The following is a 20,000-nucleotide window of genomic DNA, read 5'->3' on the forward strand; positions in this document are numbered from 1 at the left end:
GGAAATCAATCTTATTCTCTACAGTTTATTGGTTCGTCCACATCTTGAATATTGTATTCAGTTTTGGTCACCTAAGAAGACGTAAGAGAATGGAGACAGTACTAGTGTCGACTACCAAAATGATTTCCGGGCTGAGAAAGAAATCCTACTAGAGCCAGATTAAGCGACTTGAATCTATTTAGCGTAGCATCAACTGCTTTGATAACCTTGGTCTGTCAATGTGATTCGTGTGATTTCACTCGTAATAATGGATACAAATTCGTGAGCAGATGTTTTGTCTCGAGTGAGGCGAAGTACTTTTTCTTCAACAGGATTGTTAACATTTGGAATGATTCGCCAATCAGCGGTTGAGAGCTGTACTGTAGAGAATCGTAGAAAAAAAAAAGTGCTTAATATATCGCTTCAAATCCACGATTTACATCATTTGCTCCTCCTTAGTCATGTTGGCAATTCGCATGTTATTCTTTTTTGAATTATCTGCATTTGCCTCTGATATTTATCACGTTAATCTACGAGTTTCTGATATCATCTACCATCATAAAAAGCCTCGAAAGGACCCAGGGATCAGTTGCTATTGGAATCTCTGTATTCCTTAGCGTACTCGCGGGTAACACGGTCGAGCATAAGGAATCGTACAGTCGTGCTCAAGGGTCGTCCCGTCGTGGTCGAGGGTCGTACCGTCGTGATCAAGGGACGTACCGTCGTGATCGAGGGTCGTACCGTCGTGATCAAGGGACGTACCGTCGTGATCAAGGGACGTACCGTCGTGATCAAGGTACGTACCGTCGTGATCAAGGTACGTACCGTTGTGATCAAGGTACGTACCGTCGTGATCAAGGTACGTACCGTCGTGATCAGAGGGTCGTCCCGTCGTGGTCGAGGGTCGTACCGTCGTGATCAAGGGACGTACCGTCGTGATCAGAGGGTCGTACCGTCGTGCTCGAGGGTCGTCCCGTCGTGATCAAGGTACGTACCGTCGTGATCAAGGGTCGTACCGTCGTGCTTCAGAAGCAAAATGTGGAGGACAAGTAGTTCGACCACATATCCTAGTTATTCCTACCACAATCTCTTCTCAGCTTTGTTTGTGCAACCCGCTGGAAATCAAGTTCAGTTCTCTATCGCTGGATAGCCAGCGTCCATGCGCCAGTCTACGGCATCTGACATCATGTAAATCGTAAGGTCAGGCATTACAGTCCACTTCCATCCGCAGTGTGCAGGGGGCGTCCGCAGCAGACGAGGCTACAAAGGGGCGACCTTAATGTAGGCTATTATCTCTACTTCTAGGCTACAGACGGCGTTCTGTCTCCTAGGCTACAGACGGCCGTTCTGTCTCCTAGGCTACAGACGGCGTTCTGTCCCCTAGGCTACAGACGGCGTTCTGTCCCCTAGGCTACAGACGGCGTTCTGTCCCCTAGGCTACAGACGGCGTTCTGTCTCCTAGGCTACAGACGGCGTTCTGTCTCCTAGGCTACAGACGGCGTTCTGTCTCCTAGGCTACAGACGGCGTTCTGTCTCCTAGGCTACAGACGGCGTTCTGTCCTCCTAGGCTACAGACGGTGTTCTGTCTCCTAGGCTACAGACGGCGTTCTGTCTCCTAGGCTACAGACGGCGTTCTGTCTCCTAGGCTACAGACGGCGTTCTGTCTCCTAGGCTACAGACGGCGTTCTGTCTCCTAGGCTACAAACGGCGTTCTGTCTCCTAGGCTACAGACGGCGTTCATCCACTACGCTACAGACGTCGTCCTTTCTTACACTAGGGGGTTTTCTACGCTACAGAGGAAGGCTACACATGGCGCGTATACTACGCTATCATTCTATATTCACAATCGAGAGATCAGACTTCATATGAAGTACAACGGTAATACTGATAGTTCTAAACAGGATATGCAAATATGATTCACAATATATTTTAGGTTCATGATTTTTACAAATATTCTTACATTAAGTGTATGAATAACAGATATAGAAAGAAAATGATAGAAAAGATCGATATAATATCTGCTCTATAATGATTCATTATTTCTCAAAATTTGGAAATTACGTTTCAACTGACAGTTTCATCGTTATTTTATGCAGGGCAGATTTCTATCTTCAATTAGTCATGTTTCAAGATTTTCATCACTCATTATGTTAGGGTTAATTAGGTTAACATGATTTAAGGTTAAATAGGTTAATAAGGGTTAAGGTTAAGCTAATATGGGTTAAGGTTACACTATGTTTGGCTAGGTTGGTTTAACGCTAGGTTAGGGCTGTTTAAGCTGTGTTGGGTTTACCTGAAATTCACTGCCATCAAGACTACGATGTCGAGTTATTTGACCCTGGTCGGTTTGGCTACTCGGTGCGCAGTGGTAAGATCTATATAACAGGGACACATGCGACTACACACGAGTATACGAGCATATATATATATTATAGATTATATGGGGTAATCCTTTCACAGATAGGGTCCTGGGGGGAAGGATATCACCCCAGAAACTAGCCCCTTAACCCTCCCCCCCACTCCTCCTCCTCCAATCCAGAGGTTCCTTCAGTTCTAGAACTGTGCGCTACGCTTAGTGGCAGGGACAGGATGAACTCCTTGGAAGCGTGAAGTTCTTTGACGAGACCGTACACTCTCTCTCTCTCTCTCTCTCTCTCTCTCTCTCTCTCTCTCTCTCTCTCTCTCTCTCTCTCTCGTCCATTGCCCAAGGCGTCTCTACACTCGCGCTGTAACTTCAAGCAGCCGGGAGTCCAGCAATTATATATATATATATATATATATATATATATATATATATATATATATATATATATATACACAAAGTACTCGTAGATAGATAGTATCATGTACGCCACAGACAGATAGATGTAGAATCAGATATACAGACAAGTACACTAATCTACCAACGGAAGATGGCTATAACTCACTCCCTTAACAGCCGGCGGATCTGCGAAACATAGTATTTAATTACAATATCCCGATATCAAAGATTGCGGGACGCATTACGCTTATTACAGGAGATTATAGATTGGTCTTGCCTATTACGGACACTAAGTCATGGACCACTGTTGGGCTAATTAGATCTAGAGGATGGCCATATGTAGTGACCCAGAGCGAGACACCTGCACACACACACACACTACACACACACACACACATACACTACGCACCCCTCCTTAGGAGACCCCAACGGGACGCACAGACGGACAGACTCAGACGGACAGACTCAGACTGACTGACTGACTGACTGACTGACTCTCTCTCTCTCTCTCAGCATCACAAGGGGCCTCTCGCCGCCCCACTGACTTTATAGCAGGTAGGACGGCGTGTGTGTGTGTTTGTGTGTGCCCCTGGGTGGGTGGGTGTGTGTGTGTGTATACGCGCGCTAACGTTGCGACCACGTGACCACAAACCCTGCTGATGTCGCCTTCAGCCAGCCGTACGTGCTGATCATCCTGAAGCCTTTTAACTCCGGTAAGTCTTCTTACGATTCTTTTTATCCTAACTTGTTTCTCGCTTCTTGATCTGTGTTAGTATCCCATGTCAGTGTGTGTTAGGGGGTAGTAGAGAGCTGCTATACACCCCAGCGTGTATATAAACCTGTATTCTATGGAGTGTATATAAACCTGTATTCTATGGAGTGTATATAAACCTGTATTCTATGGAGTGTATATAAACCTGTATTCTATGGAGTGTATATAGACCTGTATTTAATGTATCATATGACGTCAAATTGTAGCTTTTATATACATAAGAGGACTAGTCATGAGGTCGTGTCCATGGTGCAAATCCATGGTTTATGCTCGTGTGATACTCAAGTCTTTGACGTATGTCAAATGGTCTACTTGACACTCCAGGTGCTAAGGGTTATATATATACAACACGAACCACACACACACACTCACACAAGCAAGCATGTGTACCTCACCGTTTCTTTATGAGTGAAGACACCTGAGCGCTTCCTTTATTAATGTCCATCGAATTCAGTCAATGAAGATATCTAGGGTAGATATCTACAGTATATGTCCAACCATGTGGGAATGAGTAGGGTAGAATAGCTTTACTGCAACTATATTAGATAATTGCTCTCTCTCTCTCTCTCTCTCTCTCTCTCTCTCTCTCTATATATATATATATATATATATATATATATATATATATATATATATACTCGCGCGTGTGTGTGTGTGTGTTAAAAGCATCACACAATGTTGTGTCATTGAAACAGCACAGGGCACTTCTAGTTCAATCCAGATGCTGATAGAGGAAGAGTAGTAACCCATAATGACAACTTTATATAAATGTATATAATAATCGACAGATTACCACTTCATGAAACACTTCTTAAGAGAATAGTAGTCATCAACTGGACGATGTAAAAAAAAAATGGGAAATCATGCATGTTACGACACTAATATTATTTAGAAAAAAAAGTTTAGCTCTTTATATAACTGTAATGATGGTTATCTCATTGATACAGACGAGGCTTACTTCCTGTATAGGGGTTTTAAGAGATATGTTGATATCTTCCTTGCTTCTTGTTTCACTGTTCCTACTGTTCATAATCACTGAATATGTTCTTTCTTTTTTTCGTACTGAATTTCTATCTTATTCACAACTCTAGTCTTTAATCCGTAAAATAGATTATTTTTGATCGCTTCATCTTAGGTACAGGAATGATCTATCGTTGGTTCCGTTAATAGAAGCGACTCTATCGTTAGTTCCCTCATCGTACGGTTAATAGATGTGACGTAATCAGTCCTATTATATCAACTACTGAAAAATATAAACTACGTCTACTTTATATTTTTCTTTAAAGCGATTAGCACTGTTTTACATTTTCTCTATCATTACCTTTTTTTTTATTTACCCGAGTGATACGAGTTTCTCAGTCCCACGTAATGCATTTCAGTGGAATATGTCATCCCACTGGAAGGCAGGAGCGGTTGCAATAATACATTGCTAAAGGCTACAGGCAACATATATACAGTAAATACAAACACACACAGATATATATATATATATATATATATATATATATATATATATATATATATATATTTTTTTTTTTTTTTTTTCTTTTTTTTTTTCATACTATTCGCCATTTCCCGCGATAGCGAGGTAGCGTTAAGAACAGAGGACTGGGCCTTTGAGGGAATATCCTCACCTGGCCCCCTTCTCTGTTCCTTCTTTCGGAAAATTAAAAAAAAAACGAGAGGGGAGGATTTCCAGCCCCCCCGCTCCCATATATATATATATATATATATATATATATATATATATATATATATATATATATAATTCCTATGGGTCCACGCGCAAAATTGTGATCCTTTCCAATATATATATATATATATATATATATATATATATATATATATATATATATATATAACTAGTCAGATGAAAGTTATTTAGGTGAAATCGCACTTCAGTAATTCATACGGTTTCATTTAACATGTAATTTTTCTATACACGTGGTACATGTTTCGTGGAGACAATCCACCTCACCAGGCGCCACTACTTAAAGTTATTCATCCCAACACCACAAGATGGCGGTACTCCAGTGTGATATTGCGATTCAAATAACTTTGTTAAGTACTGGTACCTGGTGAGGTGAACTGTCTCCACGAAACATGTCGAGCCAATTGTATAGAAAAATTACATGTTAAATAAGATTGTATGAACTCCTACCGAGGAGCGATTTCACATTTCATATATATATATATATATATATATATATATATATATATGCACGAGTTGTAATGGATTTATCCTTACGAGAATACACTCGGTCAATAGGCAAAGATGACCCCCTGCCACTCCCCGTGTCTTCGATAGATCTAAGCGAAACGAAGAGATCGTATATACACCTTCATGAGCCGTACGAACAACGGACACCACGTACGCGTCAAAGAAGAAGACCCTACGAGAATGACTAAATTTCACCTCGTTCGCAAGCAGGATTGCCCGCCAGGAAGGACAAATAGCGAGACTTTGATGGTCCGTGACGAGGTTTATCTACCGAACGACACCACTCTCGAGTATTTCACGGTTAAACGTTGAAAATACGGTAGTTCCATAGTCCCCTAACTACTACAATCCCCATAGCACACACAGCACAAACAATTCCTCCCCCCCCCCCACATAAAGCTACCGATACACACGTCTAAGTGTAGAGAAGTACACAGAATTTCATCCTACGTATTTTGGTCTCGTTCGCCAACGGCGGAGCTCTGACAGAGTTGCGTACACCCTCTGCCGAGATGAAGATAACACGAGATTTTTACGACGCCAAATGATATCCTCCGTAGCTTAAAGGATGATAATGATGATACTGCAGGATGATAGCGTGTCATTAGGCGTCTTCCAAACTCTTATCCGGTAGCGAAAATAAGAAATAAAAGATGTCTATATATATATATATATATATAAAAAAAAGGGAAATAAAAGAATAACACGTTCGAGTGACGTGGTAATTTGCTCTCTCGATGATGTCATTTCTTAAAGAGCGGTTGTTGGAGGGAGGGAGGGACGACCCTTCTGGACAAGGATACATGTTTTGATAAGGAGATACGTGGTATAACAGATGTTGTTGGACACGGTTGCATTCGAGAGGAAGAGACAATAGTCCGGATAAGGACACAACAAGCCGTTTCTTCTACCTTCGCCACACGGAATAACAGCTGTTTGTGGACGTGTTGACATGCGCCTCCTGTATATATATATATATATATACCGATACAGTTTTGGCTGGACATGGATGCAGCCAAGTGAGGCCGTGTCGACATATACATCCCCTGTATATGTACGATACAGTGGGCAGGACGTGTTGTGCCAGAGGGGACGCACGGTTCGACGAGATAAATGTCTTGAAATAGCTGTCGGCAGCATCCGCACCGCAGAGCACTCGCCAGAAGGCAAATTTCATGGTACTTGTTCCCTCAAGTATGGTCGGTGACGTCTTTCCTGTGACGGTGTATGTTCGTCTGACCGTCGCCTGTGTTAATCATCTTCCTTGTGATTTCCTACTGGTACAATAAGATGAGGGGAGTTCCACACTCAAAGAGGATCTTTCTTGATTGGAAGGACGCCTGGCTTTAGAAAAACTCGCTCACGTAGGATTGAGTACGACAGATGAAGGCTTTAAAGGTGTCGTATCACACACAATTGTAATAACCTGTTTTTTGAGGTACGGGAATTTCTCGTACGTGTGTGTGTGGTGTCTTGGTGATTGTATGTTCATCTTTGAGCAGCCAGCAGAAGGTTTGTATTTATAGAAAAATAACTAAAGCCTTTCTCTTGCTGTTTGTAGTCCATGAACATAGACCATCACTGACACATAGCAGTCATAATATACTGATAAAAACACTATCCCTTCATCCATCGAAGTACTCTTCACCGAAGGGGATTAACTCGACTTCGCAAATACAGAGCTTCGAAGTCAGTACACGCGCATTTCTCTGAAATATTTCAATTCCGATGAAAAAAAAATCATACTTCTCTTGAAATCATTCTGAAAACAAAACTTCAGCCTTTGTTACTTTATCATGAGCATATCCTTCGGGGTTTTTCTTTTGGAAAAAAAAAAAAAGCTGGAAACTGACGAACTCCTATTCTTGGCTACATGGCTTTTCACGCGCTTTGACGAAGCTTAGGGAGTTGTCATTTCACATCCATATATATAAACCTGGTGATTGCACTGTACAACCAAATCCCTCCAGAAAGCCAAGTCATCCATGAACATTACGAGAGAACGTAATCTTGACGAAATTTCTATAAATGTCACGGGGAAAATGGACGCCATAAACATTAATGAAGGCGAATCGTTTACGAGCAAAAGATTCCGCCTGGTAAAAAATGAAAATAATTGTATGAAGAACGTATTATCTAAGACTTATTTCTTCCCAGGACTGAGAAATCTCAATCAGTCGAAATAGATACGAATCTCAACGAGTAATTACAGGATGATGATGATGCCTGGAAAGAGATACAACAGAAACTGTCTTCAGCAAAGATCAGAGGATTTCTTAGATTTCTGCCTCTCTCTCTCTCTCTCTCTCTCTCTCTCTCTCTCTCTCTCTCTCTCTCTCTCTCTCTCTCTCTTTCTTTTCGAAGCATATAGCAGTTCGAAGCATGTAGTGGTTCGAAGCATGTAGTTCGACGTTCTCGACTCCCTTTTTGTCCTGTGTGAGGACGCGACAGTGAGCGGGTTTTCGACGTCGTGCCGACGAAGCCTTTAGGGTCTGATGAAGGTGTTACGCCACAAGCATCGTCGTCAGAGATGGCCATGTGGAACTCTTGGCTGATGAAATAATTCTAAATATTTCCTTTTTTTTCAGTGCTTTCCAGAATTGTGTTTTCGTAAAGATATTTCTGGGAGATTCGCGGTTCTTGTACTCCAAAAAGGAGAGTGCGATAAGTCTGTCCCGTGGAAGTGTCATAAAATCAGATCAAACAAGTATAATTGTATATCTTACCTTACCAGCAACATCACACGATCTAGGATAACAGGAAAAAAAACACACACTCTGGAGCCATTACGACGAGATATCACTACGTACGGTCTCGTAGATTATAACGTTATCAACCTTGATAAAATCGTGCATGATGGATCTTTTTTTTTGGGTAAAGACCCAATTAGCCAATTCTCTCATCGAAATCCCCTCATTTGACACCTATCTTCGGCCACACGTTGCCATATGGTTAAATAGTACAGCATTCATAATATAATCACATCATTGATAAGATATATGTAATCTTCAAAAATATGTTCGATTATATTTCTTTTTTCCAATTTTTTCCAATTGATCAAAAAGAGTCAGACTTGTGGTCCGTATTGAGCAATAAGAATACCACCATTCTCTCTCTCTCTCTCTCTCTCTCTCTCTCTCTCTCTCTCTCTCTCTCCAAACGTTGTTATACGAGAAAGATAACGAAAAATGAAGAAAGAAAATGACACGCGGAAGAATGCAGTATACCACAATATGAAGTGCGAGGTAGAGTACAAAGAAGATGGAGGTGGGACTGTCCACTGATCTGAGACGACTGTTAACCCATAAACAGTTGTTGATCTTTAAAAAGAGATTCCATACAATAAGAAATGGTTATAGCTAGAGTGTGAATTTCTTCCTATCTAGTATTTCATATTTTCATGCACTGGCCATATCTTGGTAATCAACGGAATCATTTCGAGTCCCTTGTTCACAGAAATGGTTTATGTTGTCCATCATGCGTTACGGTCATTTGTCAATCATCGTAACTTCCTTCGTTGGAGCTCGTTTAGACTCATCTTCTGAAGGCAAAGCAATTGCTTATTGTACTCATTATATTCAAGAAAAATTACGATAGCTTGTGAAGCTGTTCTGTTATTCTATCCACTCTACAGTGCCACTATCATATATATATATTTATATATATATATATATATATATATATATATATATATATATATATATATATATATATATATATGTATATATATATCCCTGGGGATAGGGGATTAAGAATACTTCCCACGTATTCCCTGAGTGTCGTAGAAGGCGACAAAAAGGGGAGGGAGCGGGGGGACTGGAAATCCTCCCTTTTTTTTTTTTTCTTAATTTTCCAAAGAAGGAACAGAGGGGGCCAGGTGAGGATATTCCAAAAAAGGCCCAGTCCTCTGTTCTTAACGCTACCTCGCTAACGCGGGAAATAGGCGAATAGTTTAAAAGAAAAAAAAAAAAATATATATATATATATATATATATATATATATATATATTTTACTATGCTGTTAAAAGACAATGCATATTTAACACTCGCTTTCTTATCTTCTCTCACCGCATGGTCTGCTTCATCTGACAATGTGAATCACATGCCCTACATTCATATTCACTTTATTCACGAAATACACGAGACGTGGCAAGAATAAAGTGAAAATGAATACTGAATGAAGGACATTTACTTCACAGTTTATGTTATGAATCAAAACGCGAGGTGGGAAAAATTAGAATATATATATATATAAACATGAGAAAGCTAGCGATTATTAATTTTCTTTTTCTTTTTTTATCTTGTTGAGGTTTCCAGTCACGGAAGAATGTCCACATCAAGGCCGGACCTCAACTGAAATAGAGAAAAAATTATGAAACGGAAGATAACAGAGGAAAAAAGCGTTTACGAATTTAGAGAAAGTGAAAAAAGCCTGTCTTTTGAAACGTGCCAGGTCATGATTATTGGGTAAGACATGAGACAGTAGAAAGTTCCAAGGCTTCGACGTGTTGGGAAAGAAGCAGGTATCAAAATTGCCCACCTTTGAGTTTCCGATGGCCACAACCATGTGACGCAGCAGCTTGCCCGGTATTGCGTGGCCTAGCTAGTGGTGGGGGGCACACAAGCCGCCACCTCTCGGGAGCAAAAGTCAAGATGATACCTATGGAAGAGGGAAAGTGAGCCAACATTGCGCCGTACGGCAAGGGGGTCAAGTTTGGAAGTAAGCCTGGGAGAGGTGATAAATCGGACCGCTTTCGACTCCTCTCTCTCAAGTAAGGAGGCAGAGCTAGAACCACCCCAGATGTGAGAGCAGCACTCCAAAAGCATTGGTCTTTAAGAATCAGTGTACCGCAGAAAATATTCTGCTGTTTACACACACACATTATATATATATATATATATATATATATATATATATATATATATATATATATATACATATATATATATATATATGGTTAATAGACAACACGTGTAAAACTCTCTTCCTGTAACACACATATAGTGTGCGCGTAAAAATATATACATGTTTGTATGTACGTACGTACGTACGTACGCCTGTACGTATAATTAAGACCCACAATATTTTAGCAGATCAGTAACCGACCTTTGTCGGCTCAAGTCTTAATGAAAGTAATGAAAGGCAAAAAGCCTTCATCCATATAGCGTTTGATCTCGAAGATATATCAATGAGATTCAGTTTCGCCCCTCCCACCCCACCCCGGCTTGGCTTGCGAGGCCGAAAAGGCGCATCTGCCATGCCACGGCTGCCCGGCACAAAAATAAATATTTCAATAAATATCATTAATAGCGCCATTATAAGCACAAGAATTGGCGATGATCTGGAAATTACACGTTGGCGCGTAGAAAAAATTACAAATCCTTGCATTAATTGCCTCATTTTGGGGAAAATTTCCATGAGGAATGGACCATTAATTCGGATATAATGAGAAGTGATGACAGAAGACAACCATGTAATAGCAATAGTAATTATTGCAATATCCTGCGGGGCGGTAATTAATAAGGATAATCATCGGCTGTTGCCTGAATTATGTGATTATAATAATTATCCTAATTACGACCAGGCCTTGATCAACCAAGGCGCCATTTAGTTTCTCTTTGTGTCGGGATTACACACGCTGCCTGCCTCCCACAGTCTCGATCAAATTGGCGTGATATATTGACAAGACGCACCGCGCGTTCGGCCGAGCCTCCAGCCGACCCGACCCGCCCCGCGTAATTTAGCCCGAGTTCTGTCTGGTGCGGGGGGGGTCGGAGGTCGTGGTGCTGCGAAGCCGCCTTCCAAGACCGTATTGGTGTGAGGGATGGCGGGAAATCGACGTTGATCAGGTCCTGGTCGACGGAGATTATGAATTAACGATGCTTGGCCGTTATCCTCGGTGTGTGTGCTCGTTAATTTCGGGAATGGCGCGTTGTGGACGATTCTGGAACAGGACGAGTGAAAGATGAAGAAGGATTACGAGTTCAAATTATATTGTAATCCTGTTTATCTTTTCCTTGTATAACATACATATATATATATATACATATATATATATATATATATATATATATATATATATATATATATATATATATAGGATCACAATTTTGCGCGTGATCAAGATGTTCCTACGAGTCCACGGGGGAAATGAAACACGATAAGTTCCCAAGTGCACTTTCGTGCAATAATCACATCATCAGGGGAGACACAAGAGAGAAATATAAGTCAGTTGATATTCATCGAAGAGACGAAGCTAGGACGCCATTTGGTAAAAATGTTTACCCAATGGCTTTCATTCTTTCATACTATCTTTCATACTTGTCCACAGTTTCCCACGTTAGCAAGGTAGCGTCAGAAACAGAAGACGATGAGCCTCATTCACTCGTATCCATTCTCCAGCTGTCAAGTGTAATGCACCGAAACCACCGACTCCTATCCACATCCAGTCCCCAGAGACCTGCCTGTAGTTTTCCTCAGATATATCACATGCCTTTGTTCAGTCCATTGACAGCATGTCGACCCCCGTATACCACATAATTCCAATTAAGTCTATCCCGTGCACACCTACCCTCATGCGCGCGTGTGTGTGTTCTGCCTACAATTATATTATGAATAAAGTTATGTATTCACTGAACGTTCTTGAAAATAATATTTTTGATATATAACGGACTGATTTTGTGCCTCTGCGATGGACATATATCACACACACACACACACAAATCCCCTACCAACCCGAACCCATAACAAAACTTTTGCTGATTCAAACCCGACCCTTGTCAAATCTGCCACCTCACACGCTGAGCCCCCCACTAGTCCTAGTTTATATACTTAACCCCTCCCCCCCCCCATGTTCCCATCGAGAAAATCCGCATTTAACCAGTCTGTCATACACACACACACACACGTGTATACATATGTATATATTTTTCCGGATCGTTGTCACATTATCGAAGATAAGCTCAATTACTAAATTGCTCTTATCGTTTCAGCCACAGAAAGAACCAGTTTAAGGTGGCAGGTGTAATGCGCTATTACTCATATAAACACCGTGGCAAATAAGGCCAATTTTTTTTTTCTCTCTCTCCTGGCTGAAATTTACTTCGGCCAGACATTTAAATCTCACATCTCTCTCTCTCTCTCTCTCTCTCTCTCTCTCTCTCTCTCTCTCTCTCTCTCTCTCTCTCACCTACCAGTATCTCATCTTTCCGTTTGTGAAGGCTTCAAGTGTTACCCTCTGATGGAGTCCGTAATTCACTGGGTGGAGCACTGTATAGCCAATTCATATTTCTTTTTCTCATCGGGTTTTCGTCTGTTTCGAGCCGCTATCTTCTCGCTAGACGTCCAAAGAATCGCTGTCAGTATGTCTTCCTATCTGTAACGTTTTGATTCCAGGGTGTTTTTGTTGGCTTTCGTTCCCTCTATGTGTTGCTATGCTTCGTGTATCATGGCCCTTCCCCTTGTTCTTTCAAGACTGATTAAGACTCTCTCTCTCTCTCTCTCTCTCTCTCTCTCTCTCTCTCTCTCTCTCTCTCTCTCTCTCTCTCTCTCCCGTGTTCTCAAGGCACTTCACCTCATCTTGTTTGGCCAGTAACCACACAACAGAGGAGTATCCAATTTTGCTTCTTATGTACACGTTGAAAGTTTTCCTCATAAGCGTTCCGACTCTCGTAACAGAGTTTCTCATTATCATGCCACTCCATATTTGACCCGACAGAAGTATAGTATTTTCCAGCGTTTTCATTAGACTGAAATGTCTCCTTTTTTTTGGCGACTTGCAGATCTGTTATATTTGCTCCTCTTTTTTTTAGTCTCTTTCCCTGTTAGAACTCTGTATGGTCTTATAAATGTATCGCCGAGGTGTTACCGGACTCTTCCCCCCCCCCTTCCCCTCCCGCACGAACTTACACCGCAAGTGAAAAGGTCAAATCTAGAAATGTCGTATCACTGGGAGAGTATAGTTGCACCAAAGAATCTCTCAATCCAAAGGAGCCTACATTGTCCTGTTACTGGAAGGAGTGCAGACTTGGGCTGCGGGAACCATTTAGAAAGGTCTCTGGTAACTCCACGACTCGCACAGAAATTAGTTAGGAATTTTCCCCTCTAAGGCTGTGTCGTCATCTATTTGAGACGCTACCTCGCTCACGCGGAAAATGGCGAGCACGTACGAAAAGAGAGAGATTCATTCTGCATACTTCGTTAGGTAGGACAGCAACAGAATGCTTACATTCAATTTTTCCTGAACGTTGAATTATGTTTTATCAACGAAAGTAAACAAAAACTATACATTCCAAGATTTAAAAAAAAAAGAAAATAAAATTTCTACCTACAAGATGGCTGCTCTTGTCTCCAAAGTGCTCTGGGAGGTAACAGAAATATGCCGTAACAATAGACACACTGGGACAGATATTGGCTCCATTACAATATCAATTTCTTGTTACTTTATGTACGTTCTTCTGATGCTTAAAGCTGTCGACGGGGCCCAGTCATGCTTTACACCTGGCAAATGTATTAACCTCATCTACGTCTGGCATGAATATAACGCCGTCATACTCCAGGCGATTTGTAAACTAAAATCAATGTCTTTTCATCTTTAAGAGTTTAATGCATTTTATTTTCTCCCTGGCGAACAGTCTTATATGCAATGGTACAAATTTATGGTATAATTTATGGATATCCTCTCCTCCTCTACTATCACTTTCCAAGAGTCGGAACATGAGGAAGGAGGAGGAAGACGAGAAGCTGAGGGAGGAATATCTCATGTGAAAGGTTCAATCGTCTGTCTTGTGACGCCAACCTCGCTAAGGCAAGAAAAACAAGCGGTCGTGGTAGACTCCGACACACGGGGATGAAACACTCGCTTGTCCTTCATTAAGCGATACGTCTATCGCTAGTTCCTTTCCTTGACATACGCAAGTCCCGACCACTGTAGGTAACGTAGGCATTTGGATCCGTCACCGTCGGGAACTAGCAAGCGTCGCTCTCTGGAAGAGGCGTCTGGCTACCTCGATCGCACGGGAGATAAAAGACGTTACTAACGGCCGTATGTCTTTTAGCCTCCGTGTGGCCATGGGAGCTCCAAGCCCCATGCCAGTGCCCCACTAGGACGTGTGGTACATGGATCACGTCTTTCTGTGTCTCTCTGTCTTGTAGAAGCAGCAGCGTTGACGCTCTGCCTCGACCTGGCGCGATCTACACGACTCGCTGAGCGACTTCTTCAGACGGCAGCTCATGACGCAAAGGACTCGACAGTCGTCGTCTTCGTCGTCGTCCTTGTCCTTTGTTCGTCATCATCAGACCGTCAGCGATCAGTTTCCAGTAGTTGTCCGCGAGTTCGATAGGCGTCGGCAAAGCATTTCCGGAGAACGGCTTCCGTCAGCCGTTGCCAAGCCCTTACTCAGGCGGCATCTCTGGGTACTGCCGCCGACAGGATTATTCTCTCTCTCTCTCTCTCTCTCTCTCTCTCTCTCTCTCTCTCTCTCTCTCTCTCTTTTTATTTACCAATTCACGATTGGAGTTAGCGTCAAACGTATCTTTTTAGATGTGATATTCTCTTGTATGCAAGTCTCTTTCTGTCAAAGGACTGTGAGAATAGAGCAAATAATTCATTCATTCTTAACTGTGAAAGGACATGTATGATCCGTCTATCTTTCTGATCGGCCCTGCAAGGCGCAAGATCATTTTCAATGATAAATTTGAGTGTTCGACAGTGAATAACAGTGTTAGATTACTATAACTATGTCGACTATATCATTATTACCAATAATAACAATTATTATAACGATAGAATATGATAATGATAACCTTAGAAAATTACATTGATTTTTTTTTCATATACTAACAGTGAAATAACTAAGGAAAACAGTAATAATAACTGTAGTAACACGATAGTGATAATCACGTAATCATACCAATAACTGATGATAATGGTTAGTATAAATATAGAACATGGCGAAAACAGCCAAAATAAAGATATTCAAATAAAGATATTTGAACATATTATAATGTCATTTACATTTGCCCAGAATGATAGTAGATACACGAAACCCCAAATTTTCCTTTTGGGAATGAATGTAATATAATGTATTTGATCTTAATGACTGATGAGGGTATCCAACCCAGGCCCTGAGCCATCATATTTCCAACTAGTGTTTAAAGGAATTGGTAGCTATCATGGAAGGACTGACATGTCTCCTTACTTTCAAGAACACTGCGTAGAGTGGCGATGTCAGATGGTCATTTTATCCAAGTTAGACAATGATTAGGAGAGTACAGAGAGCCAAATCTAAAACTATATCTATCTGTACATATATCGGTCTATCTATCCACCTGTCGATGTCTAAATATCTATCCATGTATCAGTATGTATCTACCTACCTGTATGTATATCGAAATATCTATACTTATCTCTCAATCTGTATCTACCTATCCCCTTATCTATCTATTTATCTATATATCTATCAACCATCCTTTCTTTTCAGAGCAACAGCGTATATCACGTAAATATAATTTGAACTCAACCTTGTACATTTCCTTAACCAATACAAGGTGTACCGAAGTGAAACATGGACTTCCCTACTTAGAAAAGTGCCCTCTACTTTTTCACTGTACACGCTAAGGTGATTCGTCAAGCAAGATCTACGTTTCCATAATAAAGCTCTAAGATCATAAGTGAGGTGTTATGATATAGGAGTGTCGTAACTTGATGAGGATATTGCTTACGAACACTGAGTACGACGGCACGGCCCCTAGAACACGTCGGTATGAATACTGAGCACGCAAGTCCGATCCAAATCTGAACTACGAAGATTCGAATCTTGGACACGAAAGTACGTTCTTTGGGTATGATTGTGTAAGCTTGGACCTAAACCTTAGCCGTCAGGTCAAAGGCTAAGCCATCATACCCAAATTATACCCAAGGATTGTATACCTTCTTTCCCTCAAGTACCTTAACCTTCGTGCTCAAGGGTCGTAGCGTCGTGCTCAAGGGCCAAATCTTCAATCCTCAAGAGCCATACTGTCGCGTTTAAGTGCCGTACCGTCGACTTAAAGGCCTGTACCTTCGTGCTCAAGCGGGTACAAAACGAACGTACTATCGTCCACAAGAAGTGAAAATACTCCATGATAATTCGGTATTCAATACGAAAATCTATGGAAAGATCATAGTTATCTATAATCATCGATCAGCAAACGAGTTTCCGATAAGAAATAAAAATTTTGAGCGTCGGGCGAAATCGGATGACAAGTCTGGTCACAGAGCTTCGAGTATCAGAAGCCCTTTGCAACAGACCCTCATAAGCTTTTATATGTGTATATATATATATATATATATATATATATATATATATATATATATATATATATATATATATATCCCTCGGGATAAGGGAGAAAGAATACTTCCCACGTATTCCCTGCGTGTCGTAGGCGGCGACTAAAACAGGAGGGAGTGGGGGGGCTGAAAATCCTCCCCTCCCGTTTTTTCATTTTCAAAAAAAAAAAAAAAAAAAAAGGAAAAAGAGCGGAGCCAAGTGAAGATATTATATCTAAGGCTCAGTCCTCTGTTCTCAACGCTACCACGCAAATGCGTGAAATGGCGAAGATGTATGAAAAAAAAAAAAAAAAAAAAAAAAAAAAATATATATATATATATATATATATATATATATATATATATATATATATATATATATATATATATATATTGATCGCACTAGTCCGTGATAGTTATGAAGTTGAAATCGCACTTCGGTAGGAGTCAAGATAATTCTACCTAACATGTATTTTGTATACTCATGTGGCACTCATGTCTCGTGGAGATAACCCTCCCTCTCAGAGGCAAACTATTCACAGAGTCTATCAAATCCCAACACCACCACAAAAATTCAGTCTCTCTCTTCTCTGCCATTCTCGGCTACACACTGTGTCGTTGAGAATGGCCTTCATATGAATATCCTCAATTAGGAAACTGATTGCTGGTGTATATATATATATATATATATATATATATATATATAATGCGAATCGGACTCTCGCGTTCACACCTCCACTAACCCGTCGCCACAGTCCCACATTAGGACAATGGCATTTAAGTGTGCGGATAACCAAATATTCAGCAAGCCCTTCACATCTTACGAAGGACCAAACCTAGAGTATGTTTCTCGAGTTTGGTCACCGCAGCTGAAGGAAGCACCAAGAGCTGGCTTATCGGGAAGTCCCAGAGGAGGGTAACGGGGTTGTGCAACAATAATTCATAATACATATACATGATATATATATATATATCATATATATATACATACATATATATACATACATATATATACATATATATATATATATATATATATATATATATATATATATATATATACATACATATATATACATATATATATATATATATATATATATATATATATATATATATATATATATATATACACATATGTGTGTATACGCGGATATTGTACATATGCATACATAATTACACAATCACTGGATCCCTTTTATAAAGTTCCTGTAGCTTCGAAGCTGTACTCCGGTCAAGACCAGGTAAACCGTGGATTCCTCTGTAGCAATGATGCCCTTAACGAAACCGCACTGTATTGTGTCCATTAACGGTTATCTGTGACACCCGAACGTAGTATCTTATGGGGCTCGTGAAGTTTCGAGAAAGCGCTACCTTCAGAGGTAAGGAAATGGTGGATTCTTTTAAGGAGTGAGAAGTTCCTCAGCGAGTCTGTGTACTCTCGGTCAACTGACCATTATACGCATTCGTCAAAGGTGACTATTCACTCGAGGTGTAAGCTCATGCTGGCGAAGTCCTTTATGATATATATGAACCTATATCTCAACGTTAAAACACGGCGGAAGACAATTGACGCTCATATCCGAAGATCATTTGGAATTCCACGAGAGCATACAGTAACCCATGATTGCTGTCACACCTTGAACGTTGAGTTGTGGCCCCAGCGGTGGCTGGGCTGGCTGGCTGGCTGGGTGCCTCTACAGCACAACGCACCCTCTCCCTCCCTCCCTCCTTCCTTCCTTCCCTCCCTCACCCACTACGAAATTAGCAACATCGTCGAGCACAAGATGGCCGCCATGCAAATGACATTTTGCGCTCCGTAAGCACCGGAATCAAGTATCGATCTCGCTCGCCGCACTGAGCTCCGTGCACGACGCAGGAGGAGGAGGAGGAGGAGGAGGAGAAAAATCGACAGAGGGAAGCAAGACCCCGTCGGTCGGTATGCCCAGCTAGCCCCTGAGCACGAAGGGCATGGCTCGTGAACACGAAGGGACGAAATCTTACGTACGTACGAAGGCTGTGGCAGCCCTTGGATACGAAGGGCTAGCCTATAGATAGATGGCCAGGTCAAAGGCCAGAGGGACATAACCAAAGGGTCGTACCGCGGCGCTCAAGGGTCGTACCTTCCTGCTAGAGAGTACGTAATGCTTAAGGGTCGTACCGTCGTGCTTAGATAATCACACCACCGTGCTTAAGGGTCTTAATACAACGGGTTTCGATACCCGAGGAAGAATTGTAAAGTACTCGATGTAAGCCTACGAAGGAAGAAAGAGAACTTGATGAAAATACCAGCAACTGGACGAAGGTGAGGACCACCTCCTTGCACTGTGGGGAACTACAGTGGAGAAGGGGAGGGAGACAAGATGGCAGACGGGGAGGGAGGTAGGTAGGGAGGGTGGTCAGCTTGCTCAACTCTGCGTCGTATTGCAGTTGGCGAAGCGGGATAATACACTCGTCCCCACACCTCTCCTTACCTAGACTTGTTCCCTCCCTTGCTCGCTCCCTCCCTCCCTCCACAACCCCTGGCCAAGGATGATTAAGAACGAAAATTGGCTGTTACGCTGCGACGTGTACATATTGACTATTGACAGTAAACGATGTGGCCAATTTTTTTGGTTTATCACACCCCATCCACCGGCGAATTTGACACCATTTTCCAAAATACCGCATAACCCGCGTCGCTGATGGCGGCCTGGTCTACGCTTGGCCTGGTGTGCGGCCTCATAACTCCGGTGTGCGCCATTATAGCTCTGGTGTGGTGTGCGCGGCATTATAACTCTGGTGTGGTGTGTGTGCGGCATTATAACTCTGGTCTGTGGTGTGCGGCATTATACCTCTGGTCTGGTGTGCGCCATTATAACTCGGTGCATCACCTCTGCTGTGGCTGATGGCACTTCGCTCGCTCTCAGGACCTAAAAAAAAACAAAAAGAGAAAAGAACCGAAATTTTTGTGTT

At 41.6% G+C, this 20,000-nt stretch overlaps 1 long non-coding RNA gene across 1 annotated transcript in view; it reads left to right on the plus strand.

The window, feature by feature from the left end:
* Positions 1–3,240: 3,240 nt before the first annotated feature.
* Positions 3,241–20,000, plus strand: part of LOC139764586 (uncharacterized) — a 37,006-nt gene continuing 20,246 nt past the window's right edge. Inside the window, exon 1 of the long non-coding RNA XR_011716412.1 lies at positions 3,241–3,453. This is a non-coding gene — a long non-coding RNA (uncharacterized lncRNA). The remainder of the gene's footprint in view (positions 3,454–20,000) is intronic.

Source organism: Panulirus ornatus, chromosome 4 (assembly GCF_036320965.1).
Source record: "Panulirus ornatus isolate Po-2019 chromosome 4, ASM3632096v1, whole genome shotgun sequence".
NCBI lineage: Eukaryota > Metazoa > Arthropoda > Malacostraca > Decapoda > Palinuridae > Panulirus > Panulirus ornatus.